The 17,127-nt window shown below is 36.1% G+C and overlaps 1 non-coding gene across 1 annotated transcript; it reads right to left on the bottom strand.

Annotated features, from left to right (window-relative positions):
- Positions 1–10,453: 10,453 nt before the first annotated feature.
- LOC112724203 (small nucleolar RNA R71) lies at positions 10,454–10,561 on the bottom strand. Its single transcript, XR_003163378.1, has one exon. It is a non-coding gene; the product is annotated as a small nucleolar RNA R71 (small nucleolar RNA).
- Between the last annotated feature and the right edge of the window lie 6,566 nt (positions 10,562–17,127).

The raw sequence follows: 17,127 nt of genomic DNA, 5'->3' as shown, positions 1-17,127 counted from the left end.
CTGCCGCAAGAGCCACTGCACCTCTGGCCGCTGGGAAGTCACATTGAGGTCGCCGTTCTTCTGCCGCCGCTGCTGTCGGGGTTTCTGGTCAATGGGTATGGTGCTGTTGTTGCCGGAACCACCACCGGTGCTGCCGCTACTTGTTTCCCTTAAGTCTGAGTCGTTGTAGTTGCTGAGAAAGTGATTTGGAGCTGAGGTTGTGGCTGCCGCAATTTCGGGTTGAGAGGAAAGGTTCCGTCGGTGCATTTGGATTATAGTTTCAACAATCGAGAACTATAACCAGCTCTATCTTGTCGCTACTCCGATTCAAATTCTACGCTCATTCGTTCCATTCCACTTCAATCCTCCTTACCTTGAATTTGGCACTCTGGGTTTGGTATCTTCGGTCCCTAGGGACTACATTGTGAGTAGGCTTTACATTTATGATTGTTTGATTGTGCATCTACAATTATTTTGATATATATATATATATATATATATATATATATATATATATATATTATGATCTTTGAATTATAGCTATATTTGCTTTGAACGATTTTGAATTGATTAAAATAATTGATTTATTAGAATTAAATAACTCATTTTTATGAAGTTTATACTTTTAGAACTATACATGAGACTATATATATTTTTGATGAAGTTTTGCATTATTCTAAAATGTTTGATTTTATTTGAATATTTGTTTTTTAAGCATTGAAGTATTTGTTGATACTCACTTTAAAAATTGTGAAATATATTTGAAATCTCTTATGGTTAAAAAAGTATGATTGAGAAAAGATTTCTGATGAAAAAGTATTATTTGATTTGATTTGATATGATTTGATTCGATACCTTATATATTTGAAAGATCAAATATTTGTTGTATTTGAAATTATATATTTTGAATTGGTTTGGGAGGCTCGTATTAGAAAACCGTAGTTAACGGCGGTTATGACGTTAACTTAGATGCATCTAACTCAGACTCCAGCTAGCAGGAGTGTTGCTAGCCTAACGTGTAGGCTACATGTTAGATCTGTTATTCTGTTAGGACACACAAGAGGAAAGGGCTACCCATAGAGGTGGAGCCGCCCAAGTGTGGACTTTTGATTTGATTTCTGTATGAGAACTCCTTTATTGATTCACTTATTATTATCAACTATTACTTTCTAATTAAAATTACTTTAATGATAATGTTTGTATAGTCTCATGTTGATTATAGATGTATTGTCTAGTCACTGAGTTGCAAAACTCACTCCGTTTTTCTAAAAATATTTTTCAGGAACAAATATTTGACTGTGTGAGATTTTCTATTCAAGAGTAACGGTCTGCAATGAGTACCTATTCTTTGTCAATTCCTAGAAGTATATGCTCCATATGTCACAGGCAGGACCAACCATTCTTAGTTATTTTATTTTATTTATTTATTTTAGAACTTGTAAAATATATGTACTTGCTTATTGAACATATATTTGACTATGTTAGGCTTGCTATAGGATTATTTTCCTGAGCGCCAGTCATGACTCATTTTGGGTTGTGACAGAGTGGTATAAGAGCTTAGGTTTAATCTGTGTAATATGGAGCAAGTGTCCTATGGTAGGATCACAATTGTATAAATAGAAGCGCGCCTATTTGTACGAATTGTGGCACTATCAGAGGCCTATAGGATTGTCATTCTTGTCCTTTATGTCGTTGTTGTCATCTGGTTGTAACATATGGCCTCTGCCGTTTCTTGCCACTCTTTTCCTTTCCAGCCTCTTCTTGCTACTTTTTCCTTTCCTGCCGCTTCTTGCGACTCTTTTCCTTCCCTTTGTACCCAATCTCGACTTATTCTCTAATAGATTTAAAGTTTGTGAAATTTTTTTTCATCGAAATAGAATGTTTTGAGTAATGGTACATAATATGAATTGATATTTAGTCCCACTTTCATCTACTTTAAGACATTAAATCATTATATTGTTTTAGGTTCTGTTCGATCTTTAATTGTTATGATCCGTTTGAAATGTGTGTTTATTTAGTTTCTAGTTAAACAAATGTTAAATAAGTTTGCTAACTATAATACGGATGATAGATAATTGATTTTAAAGAAACTAAATCCACAGCATGAGTTTCTTTGAGAAAGTTTTGTCTTTGTCCAAGATCATTGAAATTTCCATAGTTGATATTAATATTTGGATGTTAACCAAATTGAGTGCTAAAGTTCTATACTTAGTATAACTGGTTGTATGAAAAACACATTTGAGCTTCACTCAGGTAGAATCTTCTTGTTTATATGTTATTAAGTGAATACGTCTCTTAGATTATATGTGATTTCTAATTTTATAGGCTTGTTTGCTGAGCTTGTGGACTGATCATGGTGATTATGAAGAATTTGATGATTATTTTAAATGTGATAAATTGTAGCTTGCTTATGAGTGGTAGCCACTGATTAGATACTTGTTTGCTGATTCATGTCATTTGATTAGTGATTATTACAGTAATTAACAAGTAAATGATTTTGGTTAATTATTTGAGAGATCCATAAGGTTATTAGTTTTTTGCTGCTGTATAGGAGTTAATCTTATTATTTGTTGCTGAATTGGTGACTGATGTGACTGTAACTAGGTAATCTTGGTTATTATCTTGTAAAAATTTCTATTGAAAGGCGGTAATAAACCCTCTTAATTGCTTGTGTTGTTGTTGGAGATTATATGCCTGATTTGTAGTTATATATGGCGGATTAATAAATGTTTTGATTTCTTTGATACGATGAGGACTTGATAATTTCGAATTGAAGTTTGTCATGATAAACTTGTGATCTGTACAATACTTTTGCGACACACTTGAGCATCTGAATTTTTTCCCTTCAAAATTAATTATTTTATTGACTAGGAAAGTTGTTCCAACTCTCTCCGCATGTTGTTCTAAAGTTTACTCAATATTATCTCATTGGTGGTCCATTATATGATGCTTAACGTAAAAGTTAGTTACTCTAGTCAGCACTATAAGATTTATGTAAAAATGTTTAGTATTGCATTCACATTCTCAATAAAAAAATGTTTAATGACCTTGCCTTGTTTATTTTTCTTTTTTCTACATTGTTTTTAAAAAAAAAAAACCTAATTAATTTTTAACATGTCAAAACTATCAAGTATTGTGCTTATCATATAATCTGTGTTATGTGACGGTTTCTTATATATAGGATTATCGTGTTTCTATCTTTAGAGTGGCACATTTTTTACAATTTTCTGATGAATGTTCATTTTGCTTTGCTTTATTTATGGGTTTAGCTTATCTGTTCACATGCCGTGTCTAATTATGTTTTTTTTTCTTCCCTTTTCTCTAGTTTAAATGGTTGTTGTACATGCAAAACCTTTTTTATGTCTATTATTCATACTCGTGAATTTTTATTTTGCTCTGCCCAAATTGTTTGTGGATTTGGCTTGTTTTTTTTTATTTTTTTTCCCTTAAAATGCTCCTAGCCCGTGGTTTTAGTTGTGGTGGTACATCTTTTTATTTACCTCTATGGCCTTTGCCCTTACAAAGTTACAATTATATTTTTGTACGTATTTTGAAAGCTGTGTTGTGTTACTTTGTAGTGACACACCGACGATTTCTTTGGTTTTTAAGTAATGCCAAGCATCATAAATGTTTTTGTCAATAAACTATTTTTGTTACTATATAATTTTCTCAAATGATGGTTGTGAAATGAATTGAATTGCGAATGGATGTTTGATTCAGATCTATCATTGCTTATTGGGTGCAGATGCTTTATATGCTTCTGGTGATTGTGTGATTACAGACTATGTGCTCTAGTGTAATAAATTTATCAGCTTGTCCTTTTACAGCCTGTTGAGCTTTGATTCATTTGTTTTAATAGTGAAAGGCAGTGAGATAAATTAGTTTTGTACTTTTGGCTGGATTATCTTGGCTAATAGGATTGTTGTTTTTGTTATATAGTTTTGAATTTTGGTGATATTTAGTAGCTGGCTTTGTATTAAGTTACTCTTTCTTACTGATGGTTTCAAAAAAAAAAAAGGGGGGGTTCTTTTTCTGATTTTGTTTCATTTGCAGAATCAATATTTTCTATTACCCCATGGTTTTGTTGATTATCTAACTATGTCGCGGATTCTACTTTGTTTGCCCAATAAAGATTTTAATTGATTAAAGAGTCTCTGCATTGAGGGTTTTGTGTTAAGTTGTTTCTTTTTGGCCAAATTTTTCCTTGGTAACAATCACAGTGTATTTTGAATATTGTCTGTTAGAAATTCTGAAAATCAACTGTTTTACTACTAGTATTTTGCCTTAGTTCATAGCCCACATCGTAGGTTGACATTTCTTCATACGTTAAGGGTTTGATTATCAGTTGTACTATTATTCTTTAAATTTGCACATCATGATCTAAGTAAAATTTATTTTAAATGGTTGTATCAACCATTTTTCTTCCAAAGATATATAGGCTTTGCAAAGTTCTTAACATGATCAAATTTTTGAGGCAGTCACATTGATTCATTAGTCTGCTGCTTAACTGATCCTATGTTGTATGACTTTTTTTGAGACATCACTTTGCTGGTTTCAAGTTGCTCATGATTGCAACTAATTGAAATATGTTGTCGCCTGTCGATATTCTTGAGCTTCACTAAATCCGTGGTTCTATTACTCCTTGAGTGCGCTGCATTGTAATGGTGGTTGAGTAATGAAATTCAAAACTTTGCTAGATTAGTGGTATTGTTTCCCAACTAATGGCATTTTGTTTGTTTATCAATTGGTGTATATGTAGCACATTTGTTAGTTTATTATTTGGGATTGTCGATTGCTAACCTAAAGGATGGCTAGGAACAATGCTATGTTTGAGTAAGCGAAACTATTCATACTAATATGCTGCTTTCACAATGCCCTTAAAGAGCCTTGTAGATCGATTAAATTCCTTCCTTCTGTTTAACCTTCCTACCTCTTATCACTTGACATTTAAGGTTAATATGCATAATATGATTTGAAAATGTTTTGATGGCTATATCTTGCATGCTTGGTTTGATGTGGTGGTTATATTTGTCTCTAAATCTAGAATCTGGCCATATATATTATGCTTAATTCTTCACCTTGCCTCTCTTTTTTCTCATCCTTATCCACCACATAATTGAACTCGAACTCTTGGAATCTCATATAACTGTGCTTTTTAATTATTGCTTTATGTTTTGGGTGTATTGTTGGAATTTGTGTTACTCTATATGTTTTACACTTTTGGCTATGTTATTTGAACTCCAATTAGAGTTTGTAGTGTGCTTTTGAAATTTTTCATATCATTCTAATTATGCAATTTGTTCTTTGTGATTGATGGTGCTTCATATCGATTCCTTTTGTTACATTGTATATGTGAATATTAAGAAAATGTACAGCATTTGATCGTTGCATAATATCTGCAAAAAGTTTTTCTTTATGCATTGGGTTCAATTTGTATCTGGATATAATATTGTATAGTTAAAGTGCTTAAGTTCTTTCCTGCAACTTTGCTCAGATAGCTTGATTTTTAGCCTTATTCTTGCTATCTATTTGTGCAAATTATTAAACTTATGGTGTCATGATGTGGTCATACTTCTTTCGGATAAGGTTGTCTCAATGTTGTTTTCTTTCCTTATTCCTAAATGCATCATTTCTTGCATCAGGGTCTAGTTGTACGAAATAGATGTGACTTGTACTGCCGAAGAGGCAAAATAAATAGTAAGTTGGTTTGAAATTCGGGGACCGAATTTCTAAAGGAGGGAAGAATGTAATAGCTCAAAAAAAAAACACAAATTTGTGGGCCACTCTTCCTTTACTTTTTCCCTAACCCTAATCACACAAAAACACTCTCTCTCAACCCTCAGTCCCTCACTAGCCGTCGAACTCCCACCCCCGCTCCTCACACACCCTCTTCGTAGAAACACACACTCACGGACGCACTCCCCTCGCTCACCCTCACGCCGTCGCTCATCCCCACACACACGCACCTACACTGATGCGGAGAAGAGAGGGAGGTCGCTGCTGCCGTTCATGCCCATCGTTGCCAACTGCACCGTCGCGGAGGAGCGTCTCTGTCGTCGCGAGCTGCAACCGCCGCCATTGAAGCCACCGTCGCCGTCGTCCTTGAGCGCCAGTGAGAGGGAGAGCTCGAGGAAGAGAGGAACGCTGTCCCGCCATGCACCGTCGTCACTGGAGCTGCACCGCCGCCGAGGACCCGCCGCCGTCCGTGGAGAGTCGTCGCCGTCTAGGTCGCTGCCGGAGGAAGAGAGCTTGCACAAGGGGTTGTTGGAGTGGCTCACCGCTGCCGCAAGAGCCACTGCACCTCTGGCCGCTGGGAAGTCACATTGAGGTCGCCGTTCTTCTGCCGCCGCCGCTGTCGGGGTTTCTGGTCAATGGGTATGGTGCTGTTGTTGCCGGAACCACCACCGGTGCTGCCGCTACTTGTTTCCCTTAAGTCTGAGTCATTGTAGTTGCTGAGAAAGTGATTTGGAGCTGAGGTTGTGGCTGCCGCAATTTCAGGTTGAGAGGAAAGGTTCCGTCGGTGCGTTTGGATTATAGTTTCAACAATCGAGAACTATAACCAGCTCTATCTTGTCGCTACTCCGATTCAAATTCTACGCTCATTCGTTCCATTCCACTTCAATCCTCCTTACCTTGAATTTGGCACTCTGGGTTTGGTATCTTCGGTCCCTAGGGACTACATTGTGAGTAGGCTTTACATTTATGATTGTTTGATTGTGCATCTACAATTATTTTGATATATATATATATATATATATATATATATATATATCTATTATGATCTTTGAATTATAGCTATATTTGCTTTGAACGATTTTGAATTGATTAAAATAATTGATTTATTAGAATTAAATAACTCATTTTTATGAAGTTTATACTTTTAGAACTATACATGAGACTATATATATTTTTGATGAAGTTTTGCATTATTCTAAAATGTTTGATTTTATTTGAATATTTGTTTTTTAAGCATTGAAGTATTTGTTGATACTCACTTTAAAAATTGTGAAATATATTTGAAATCTCTTATGGATGAAAAAGTATGATTGAGAAAAGATTTCTGATGAAAAAGTATTATCTGATTTGATTTGATATGATTTGATTCGATACCTTATATATTTGAAAGATCAAATATTTGTTGTATTTGAAATTATATATTTTGAATTGGTTTGGGAGGCTCGTATTAGAAAACCGTAGTTAACGGCGGTTATGACGTTAACTTAGATGCATCTAACTCAGACTCCAGCTAGCAGGGGTGTTGCTAGCCTAACGTGTAGGCTACATGTTAGATCTGTTATTCTGTTAGGACACACAAGAGGAAAGGGCTACCCATAGAGGTGGAGCCGCCCAAGTGTGGACTTTTGATTTGATTTCTGTATGAGAACTCCTTTATTGATTCACTTATTATTATCAACTATTACTTTCTAATTAAAATTACTTTAATGATAATGTTTGTATAGTCTCATGTTGATTATAGATGTATTGTCTAGTCACTGAGTTGCAAAACTCACTCCGTTTTTCTAAAAATATTTTTTAGGAACAAATATTTGACTGTGTGAGATTTTCTATTCAAGAGTAACGGTCTGCAATGAGTACCTATTCTTTGTCAATTCCTAGAAGTATATGCTCCATATGTCACAGGCAGGACCAACCATTCTTAGTTATTTTATTTTATTTATTTATTTTAGAACTTGTAAAATATATGTACTTGCTTATTGAACATATATTTGACTATGTTAGGCTTGCTATAGGATTATTTTCCTGAGCGCCAGTCATGACTCATTTTGGGTCGTGACAGAAGGGATGGCTGTGACGAGCTTCAAACTCGCGAGTGCTGGGCGTAGTGACAGACGCAAAAGGATAGTAAATCCTATTCCAGTATGATCGAGAACCGACAGATGATTAGCCATGCAGTGACAGCGCATTGGACCATTTTCATAGAGAGGATGGGATGTAGCCATTGACAACGGTGATGCCCTACATAAAGCTTGCCATGGAAAGGAGTAGGAATGATTGGATGAAGACAGCAGGAAAGCAGAGTGGTTCAGAGGAACGAAAGGCATCTCTATACGCTTATCTGAAATTCTCACCAATGAATTACATAAGTATCTCTATCCTAGTTTATATTTCAATTATGTTTTAATTATCAAATCTCCATAACTATCTGAATCCGCCTGACTGAGATTTACAAGGTGACCATAGCTTGCTTCAAGCCGACAATCTCCGTGGGATCGACCCTTACTCACGTAAGGTTTATTACTTAGACGACCCAGTGCACTTGCTGGTTAGTTGTGCGGAATTATGACAAAGTGTGATTCACGTTTGAGAGCACCAAGCCATTGGCGCCATTGTTGAAGATCACGATTTTGGACACCAAGTTTTTGGCGCCGTTGCCGGGGATTGTTCGAGTTTGGACAACTGACGGTTCATCTTGTTGCTCAGATTAGGTAATTTTATTTTAATTTTAAGCTTTTTGTTTTTGTTAATTTTATTTTCGAAAAATAAAACAAAGCAAATATATATATATATATATATAAATTTTCTTCTTTTTCATTTTTGCAAAATAATTTTCAAAAAATCCAAAAAAAAAAGTATAAAATCATAAAATCAAAAATAATTTTTATGTTTCTTGCTTGAATCTTGTGTCAGTTTTTAAGTCTGGTGTCAATTGCATCTTTTTAATTTTCTAAAAAAATTATTTTCAAAAATTTCATGCGTTGCATTCTTCATGATCTTCAAGTCGTTCTTGGCCAGTCTTCTTGTTTGATCTTCATATTTTCTTGTTTGTGTCTTTTCTTGTTTTTCATATGCATTCTTGAAACATTAATGTCTAAAGAATAAAAATTTTTAAGTTTGGTGTCTTGCATGTTTTCTTTTCTTAAAAATATTTCAAAAATAAGTTCTTGGTGTTCATCTTGACATTCAAAGTGTTCTTGGTGTTCATCTTGACATTCATAGTGTTCTTGCATGCATCACATGTTTTGATCCAAAATTTTCATGCATTGAGTCTTTTTGATGTTTTTCTCTTTCATCATTAAAAATTCAAAAAAATAAAAAAAATATCTTTTCCTTATTCTATCATAAAATTTCGAAAATTTGGGTTGACTTTTTCAAAAAATTTTCAAATTTAGTTGTTTCTTATGAGTCAAATCAAATTTTCATTTTAAAAACTCTATCTTTTTCAAATCTTTTTCATTTTTCTTTCATAATTTTTGAAAATTTCAAATTGATTTTCAAAAATCTTTTTCTTATTTCTATTTCATATTTTCGAATTTAATACTAACAATTAATGTGATTGATTCAAAAATGTTAAGTTGTTACTTGCCTATTAAGAAATGTTCAATCTTTAAATTTTAAAATCATATCTTTTAGTTTCTTGTTAGTCAAGTAATCAACTTTAATTTTCAAAATCAAATCTTTTTAAATTTCTTTTTCAAATCTTTTTCAAAATAAATTTCAATTACATCTTTTTCAAAATCAATTTCAAAATCTTTTCTAACTTCTTATCTTTTCAAATTTGATTTTCAAATCTTTTTCAATTAACCACTTAACTTTTTGATTGATTCTTATCTTTTTCAAAAATACCTAACTAATTCTCTCTCTCTAATTTTCGAAAATCCCTTCCCTCTTTTTCAAAATTCCCTTTTTTTTTACTAATTGTTTTAATTTTTAATTTAATTTGATTTCAATTTTAATTTTCGAAATTTAACTTTAAATTTTATTTTTTAATTTAATTAATTTTCAAAATTTTCTCTCTCTCATCTCCTTCTATTTATTTATTCATCTACTAACACTTCTCCTCCACCCAAAAATTCGAACCCCATCCCCTTCTCTGTGTTCGAATTTTTCCTCTTCTCCTTCTTACATTCTTCTCTTCTTATACTTGCATAAGGAATCTCTATACTGTGACATAGAGGATTCCATATTTTCTTTTGTGTTCTCTTCTTTTTCATATGAGCAGGAACAAGGATAAGAACATTCTTGTTGAGGCTGATCCTGAACCTGAAAGGACTCTGAAGAGGAAGCTAAAGCTCAACCCTCTGGAGAAAATCTGACAGAAATTTTCGAAAAGGAAGGAGACATGGCAAAAAATAATAACAATGCAAGGAAGATGCTTGGTGACTTTACTGCACCAAATTCCAATTTACATGGAAGAAGCATCTCAATTCCTGCCATTGGAGCAAACAATTTTGAGCTTAAACCTCAATTAGTTTCTCTGATGCAACAGAACTGCAAGTTTCATGGACTTCCATCCGAAGATCCTTTTCAGTTCTTAACTAAATTCTTGCAGATCTGTGATACTATTAAGACCAATGGGGTTGATCCCAAGGTCTATAGGCTTATGCTTTTCCCGTTTGCTGTAAGAGACAGAGCTAGAATATGGTTGGACTCTCAACCTAAGGATAGCCTGAACTCTTGGGATAAGCTGGTCACGGCTTTCTTAGCCAAGTTCTTTCCTCCTCAAAAGCTTAGTAAGCTTAGAGTAGATGTTCAAACCTTCAAACAGAAAGAAGGTGAATCCCTCTATGAAGCTTGGGAGAGATACAAGGAACTGACCAAAAAGTGTCCTTCTGACATGCTTTCAGAATGGACCATCCTGGATATATTCTATGATGGTCTGTCTGAGCTATCAAAGATGTCACTGGACCATTCTGCAGGTGGATCCATTCACCTAAAGAAAACGCCTGCAGAAGCTCAAGAACTCATTGACATGGTTGCAAATAACCAGTTCATGTACACTTCTGAAAGGAATCCTGTGAATAATGGGATGCCTATGAGGAAGCGAGTTCTTGAAATTGATACTCTAAATGCCATATTGGCTCAGAATAAAATATTGACTCATCAAGTCAATATGATCTCTCATAGTCTGAATGGATTGAAGGAATCATCCAACAGTACTAAAGAGGCATCTTCTGAAGAAGAAGCCTATGATCCCGAGAACCCTGCAATAGCAGAGGTGAATTACATGGGTGAACCCTATGGAAACACCTATAATCCCTCATGGAGGAATCATCCAAATTTCTCAAGGAAGGATTAACAAAAGCCTCAACAAGGCTTTAATAATGGTGGAAGAAACAGGTTTAACAATAGCAAGCCTTTTCCATCATCCACTCAACAACAGACAGAGAATTCTGAGCAGAATCCATCTAGCTTAGCAAATATAGTCTCTGATCTATCTAAGGCCACTTTAAGTTTCATGAATGAAACAAGGTCCTCCATCAGAAATTTAGAGGCACAAGTGGGCCAGCTGAGTAAAAGAGTCACTGAAACTCCTCCTAGTACTCTCCCAAGCAATACAGAAGAGAATCCAAAAAGAGAGTGCAATGCCATTGATTTAACCATCATGGCTGAACCTACAAGGGAGGGAGAGGACGTGAATCCCAGTGAGGAAGACCTCCTGGGACGTCCAGTGATCAACAAGGAGTTTCCCTCTGAGGAACCAAAGAAATCTGAGGCTCATCTAGAGACCATAGAGATTCCATTGAACCTCCTTATGCCATTCATGAGCTCTGATGAGTATTCTTCTTCTGAAGAGAATGAAGATGTCACTGAAGAGCAAGTTTCCAAGTACCTTGGTGCGATCATGAAGCTGAATGCCAAATTATTTGGTAATGAGACTTGGGAAGATGAACCTCCCTTGCTCATCAATAAACCGAGTGATCTGGATCAACTGACATTGCCTCAGAAGAAACAGGATCCTGGAAAGTTCTTAATACCTTGTACCATAGGCACCATGACCTTTGAGAAGGCTCTATGTGACCTTGGGTCAGGGATAAACCTCATGCCACTCTCTGTAATGGAGAAACTGGGAATCTTTGAGGTGCAAGTTGCTAGAATCTCATTAGAGATGGAAGACAACTCAAGAAAACAGGCTTATGGACTAGTAGAGGACGTGCTAGTAAAGGTTGAAGGCCTACATCCCTGCTGATTTCATAATCCTAGACACTGGGAAGGAAGAGGATGAATCCATCATCCTTGGAAGACCCTTCCTAGCCACAGCAAGAGCTGTGATTGATGTGGACAGAGGAGAGTTGGTCCTTCAACTGAATGAGGACAACCTTGTGTTTAAAACTCAAGGATCTCCTTCTGTAACCATGGAGAGGAAGCATGAAGAGCTTCTCTCACTGTAGAGTCAACCAAAGCCCCCACAGTCAAACTCTAAGTTTGGTGTTGGCAGGTTCCAACCTTGCTCTGATTATCTGTGAAGCTCCATGAGAGCTCACTGTCAAGCTATTGACATTAAAGAAGCTCCTGTTGGGAGGCAACCCAATGTTATTTAATTATATCTATTTTATTTTCTCTTTGTTATTTCATGTTTTATAAGGTTGATGATCATGTGGAGGCACAAAAACTACTAAAAAAATCAAAAATAGAATGAAAAATAGCATTAAAAACAGCACACCCTGGAAGAGAGGCATGCTGGCGTTAAACGCTAGAAACAAGCTGCATTTGGGCGTTTAACACCAGAAACAGGCAGCAGTCTGGCGTTAAACGCCAGGATTGCACAGCAAGGGCATTTTACATGCCTAATTGGGGCAGGGATGTTAAGTCCTTGACCCCACTTGATCTGTGGATCCCACAGGATCCCCACTTTTTCTTCTCTCCTCTTCACACCTTTTCATAACTCTCTTCCCCAAATACCCTTCACCAATCAACTCAATCACTCTTCTCCATCACCTCTTCACCACTCATATCCATCCTCTCTTCCCCAAAAACCCCACCTACCTTCAAAATTCAAACTATTTTCCCTTCCAAACCCAACCCTAATGGCCGAACCTTAACCCTCCCCCCACTCCTATATAAACCCCTCATTCCTTCTTCATTTTCACACAACATAATCCTAAATTCACCCTTGGCCGAAAACACCTCACCCTCCATCTCCTCCATTTTCTTCTCCTTCTTCTTTCTTTCTTCTTTTACTCGGGGACGAGCAAACATTTTAAGTTTGGTGTGGTAAAAAATATTGCTTTTTGTTTTCCATAACCATTTATGGCACCTAAGGTCAGAGACATCCTCATTGAAGAGGACAAGCCCATCACTAAGAAAAGGATGGAGCAAACAAGAGATCATGGACCTCAACAAAAGCATGAGGAAATCCCCCATCATGAAATCCTTGAGATGCCTCAAGGGATGCACTTTCCTCTACAAAACTATTGGGAGCAAATCAACATCTCCCTAGGAGAATTAAGTTCCAATATGGGACAACTAAGGGTGGAGCACCAAGAGCATTCAATCATCCTCCATGAAATTAGAGAAGATCAAAAGAGCTATGAGGGAGGAGCAACAAAGACAAGGAAGAGACATAGAGGAGCTCAAAAGCACCATTGGTCCTTCAAGAAGAGGAAGACGCCACCCTCACTAAGGTGGACTCATTCCTTAATCTCCTTGTCTATTTGTTTTCTGTTTTCGGTTTCCATGCTTTATGTTTTATTTATGTTTGTGTCTTTACTATATGATCATTAGTGTTTAAGTGTCTATGTCTTAAAGCTATGAATGTCCTATGAATCCATCACCTCTCTTAAATGAAAACTGTTTTAAAAACAAAAGAACAAGAAGTACAGGGTTTCGAATTCATCCTTGAAACTAGTTTAATTATTTTGATGTGGTGACAATACTTTTTGTTTTCTGAATGAATGCTTGAACAATGTATATGTCTTTTGAAGTTGTTGTTTATGAATGTTAAATATGTTGGCTCTTGAAGAATAAGGAAAAAGGAGAAATGTTATTTGATAATCTGAAAAATCATAAAAATGATTCTTGAAGCAAGAAAAAGCAGTGAATACAAAAGCTTGCAGAAAAAAAATAGCGAAAAAAAAAGAAAGAAAAAGAAAAAGCAAGCAGAAAAAGCCAAAAGCTCTTTAAACCAAAAGGCAAGAGCAAAAAGCCAATAGCCCTTAAAACCAAAAGGCAAGGGTAATAAAAAGGATCCAAGGCTTTGAGCATTAGTGGATAGGAGGGCCTAAAGGAATAAAATCCTGGCCTAAGCAGCTAAACCAAGCTGTCCCTAACCATGTGCTTGTGGCGTGAAGGTGTCAAGTGAAAACTTGAGACTGAGCGGTTAAAGTTAAGGTCCAAAGCAAAAAAAGAGTGTGCTTAAGAACCCTGGACACCTCTAATTGGGGACTTTAGCAAAGCTGAGTCACAATCTGAAAAGGTTCACCCAGTTATGTGTCTATGGCATTTATGTATCCAGTGGTAATACTGGAAAACAAAGTGCTTAGGGCAACGGCCAAGACTCATAAAGTAGCTGTGTTCAAGAATTAACATACTAAACTAGGAGAATCAATAACACTATCTGAATTCTAAGTTCCTATAGATGCCAATCATTCTGAACTTCAATGGATAAAGTGAGATGCCAAAACTATTCAAGAGACAAAAAGCTACAAGTCCCGCTCATCTGATTGGAGCTAAGTTTTATTGATATTTTGAAATTTATAGTATATTCTCTTCTTTTTATCCTATTTGATTTTCAGTTGCTTGGGGACAAGCAACAATTTAAGTTTGTTGTTGTGATGAGCGGATAATTTATACGCTTTTTGGCATTGTTTTTACATAGTTTTCAGTATAATTTAGTTAGTTTTTAGTATATTTTTTATTAGTTTTTAAATAAAAATTACATTTCTGGACTTTACTATGAGTTTGTGTATTTTTCTATGATTTCAAGTATTTTCTGGCTGAAATTGAGGGACTTGAGCAAAAATCAGATTCAGAGGTTGAAGAAAGACTACAGATGCTGCTGTATTCTGACCTCCCTACACTCAAAGTGGATTTTCTGGAGCTACAGAACTCCAAATAGCACGCTCTCAATTGCGTTGAAAAGTAGACATCCAGGGATTTCCAGCAATATATAATAGTCCATACTTTGCCCGAGTTTAGATGACACAAACTGGCGTTCAACGCTAGTTCCATGCTGCATTCTGGAATTAAACGCCAGAAACAGGTTGCAAAGTGGAGTTAAACGCCAGAAACAAGTTACAAACTGGCGTTCAACTCCAAGAGAAGTCTCTACACGTGTAAAGCTCAATGCTCAGCCCAAGCACACACCAAGTGGATCCCGGAAGTAGATTTCTGCATCATTTACTCATTTCTATAAACCCTAGTAACTAGTTTAGCATAAATAGAACTTTTTACTATTATATTTACATCTTTAGTTACATATTTGGATTGTCTTTTGATCCTTTGATCACGTTTAGGGGGCTGGCCATTCGGCCACGCCTGGACCTTATCACTTATGTATTTTCAACGGTAGAGTTTCTACACTCCATAGATTAAGGTGTGGAGCTCTGCTGTTCCTCATGAATTAATACAAAGTACTACTGTTTTTCTATTCAATTCAACCTTATTCTTTCTCTAAGATATCCATTCGCACCCAAGAACATGATGAATGTGATGATTATGTGATGCTCATCATCATTCTCACCTATGAACGCGTGCCTGACAAACACTTCCGTTCTACATGCAAACAAGCTAGAATGAGTATCTCTTAGATATCTAATACAGAGGACTGAGTCCGAGATATTAAAATCTTCGTGGTATAAGTTAGAACCCATGGACGGCCATTCTTGAGATATGGAAAGTCTAAACCTTGTCCGTGGTATTCCGAGTAGGATCTGGGAAGGGATGGCTGTGACGAGCTTCAAACTCGCGAGTGCTGGGCGTAGTGACAGACGCAAAAGGATAGTAAATCCTATTCCAGTATGATCGAGAACTGACAGATGATTAGCCATGCAGTGACAGCGCATTGGACCATTTTCACAGAGAGGATGGGATGTAGCCATTGACAACGGTGATGCCCTACGTAAAGCTTGCCATGGAAAGGAGTAGGAATGATTGGATGAAGACAGCAGGAAAGCAGAGTGGTTCAGAGGAACGAAAGGCATCTCTATACGCTTATCTGAAATTCTCACCAATGAATTACATAAGTATCTCTATCCTAGTTTATATTTCAATTATGTTTTAATTATCAAATCTCCATAACTATCTGAATCCGCCTGACTGAGATTTACAAGGTGACCATAGCTTGCTTCAAGTCGAAAATCTCCGTGGGATCGACCCTTACTCACGTAAGGTTTATTACTTGGACGACCCAGTGCACTTGCTGGTTAGTTGTGCGGAATTGTGACAAAGTGTGATTCACGTTTGAGAGCACCAAGCCATTGGCGCCATTGTTGAAGATCACGATTTCGCACACCAACCACCTCACGGAGCAAGTGGGACTAAGCCATGTAACACCCTAATTACCCTAAGACTTACCTCATGCTGTAAAGCAAAGGATAACTAAGTGCCACGATAGTTCTAAGGCATATACAATATATTTATATAAAGGAAGGAATAATAAAAATGCAAGAAGCCCGATGAAGAATTATATCTCAAAACAGAAACAGAAAAGTGCGAAGCGTTCACACGATAATTAAAAGCATAAAGGCAAATGATACAACATAAGACATAATATAATAATAATCAAGATAGATATATATAAAAGTGTGATAGGCAAAAGAACACTAGCCATAGCCCGTGGAGTTTAGGACGACTGGTGACATACAGATAATACAAAGTTTTTGAGAAGTTAAACAGCAACATATGTCTCTCAAATTTAGCCTCTAAGGCAACCAAAATACAAAGTATAGAGAGAGCCTACAACAGAATATTCAAAATACACAAAAGAGATATCAAGAGATCCTCTACTATGTCACCATCTAGCAACTCACTGTGTTGGGTTGCGACCTGCATCTGAAAAACAACAACAAAATATGGTATGAGAACCGGAGGTTCTCAGAATGGTAACATGCTCAGTATATAAGATATAAGGTTCCTGGATGCCAAATGCAATCCTAGAACTTCACATCGATACAATTATTCAAGCTTAGTAAAATATGATATATAAACCATAAATAGGGTATTCTAACTTAAGGAATTTCTAAACTAACAGTCACCACTATCCCACAACCTTCACCAACCTACCCTCCGTGTGATCCCATCGCCACTGCGTACCGATCCTCCTTAATGCCAGTAAAACACATATAATGCAAACAAGTAAAGCACAAATAGTATACATATACAGTAGGTAAATGAACTAGCATTTAGGCATGTTATTCAAATAGGCATAACTCAAGTAATCAAAGCAAGCAACCATGTAAAAGATACATA

The sequence above is a fragment of the Arachis hypogaea genome, chromosome 11 (genome assembly GCF_003086295.3).
Source record: "Arachis hypogaea cultivar Tifrunner chromosome 11, arahy.Tifrunner.gnm2.J5K5, whole genome shotgun sequence".
In the NCBI taxonomy this organism is placed as follows: Eukaryota; Viridiplantae; Streptophyta; class Magnoliopsida; order Fabales; family Fabaceae; genus Arachis; species Arachis hypogaea.
The sequence above is the reverse complement of the archived record's forward strand: the minus strand, read 5'-3'. Positions and strand labels throughout refer to the sequence as shown.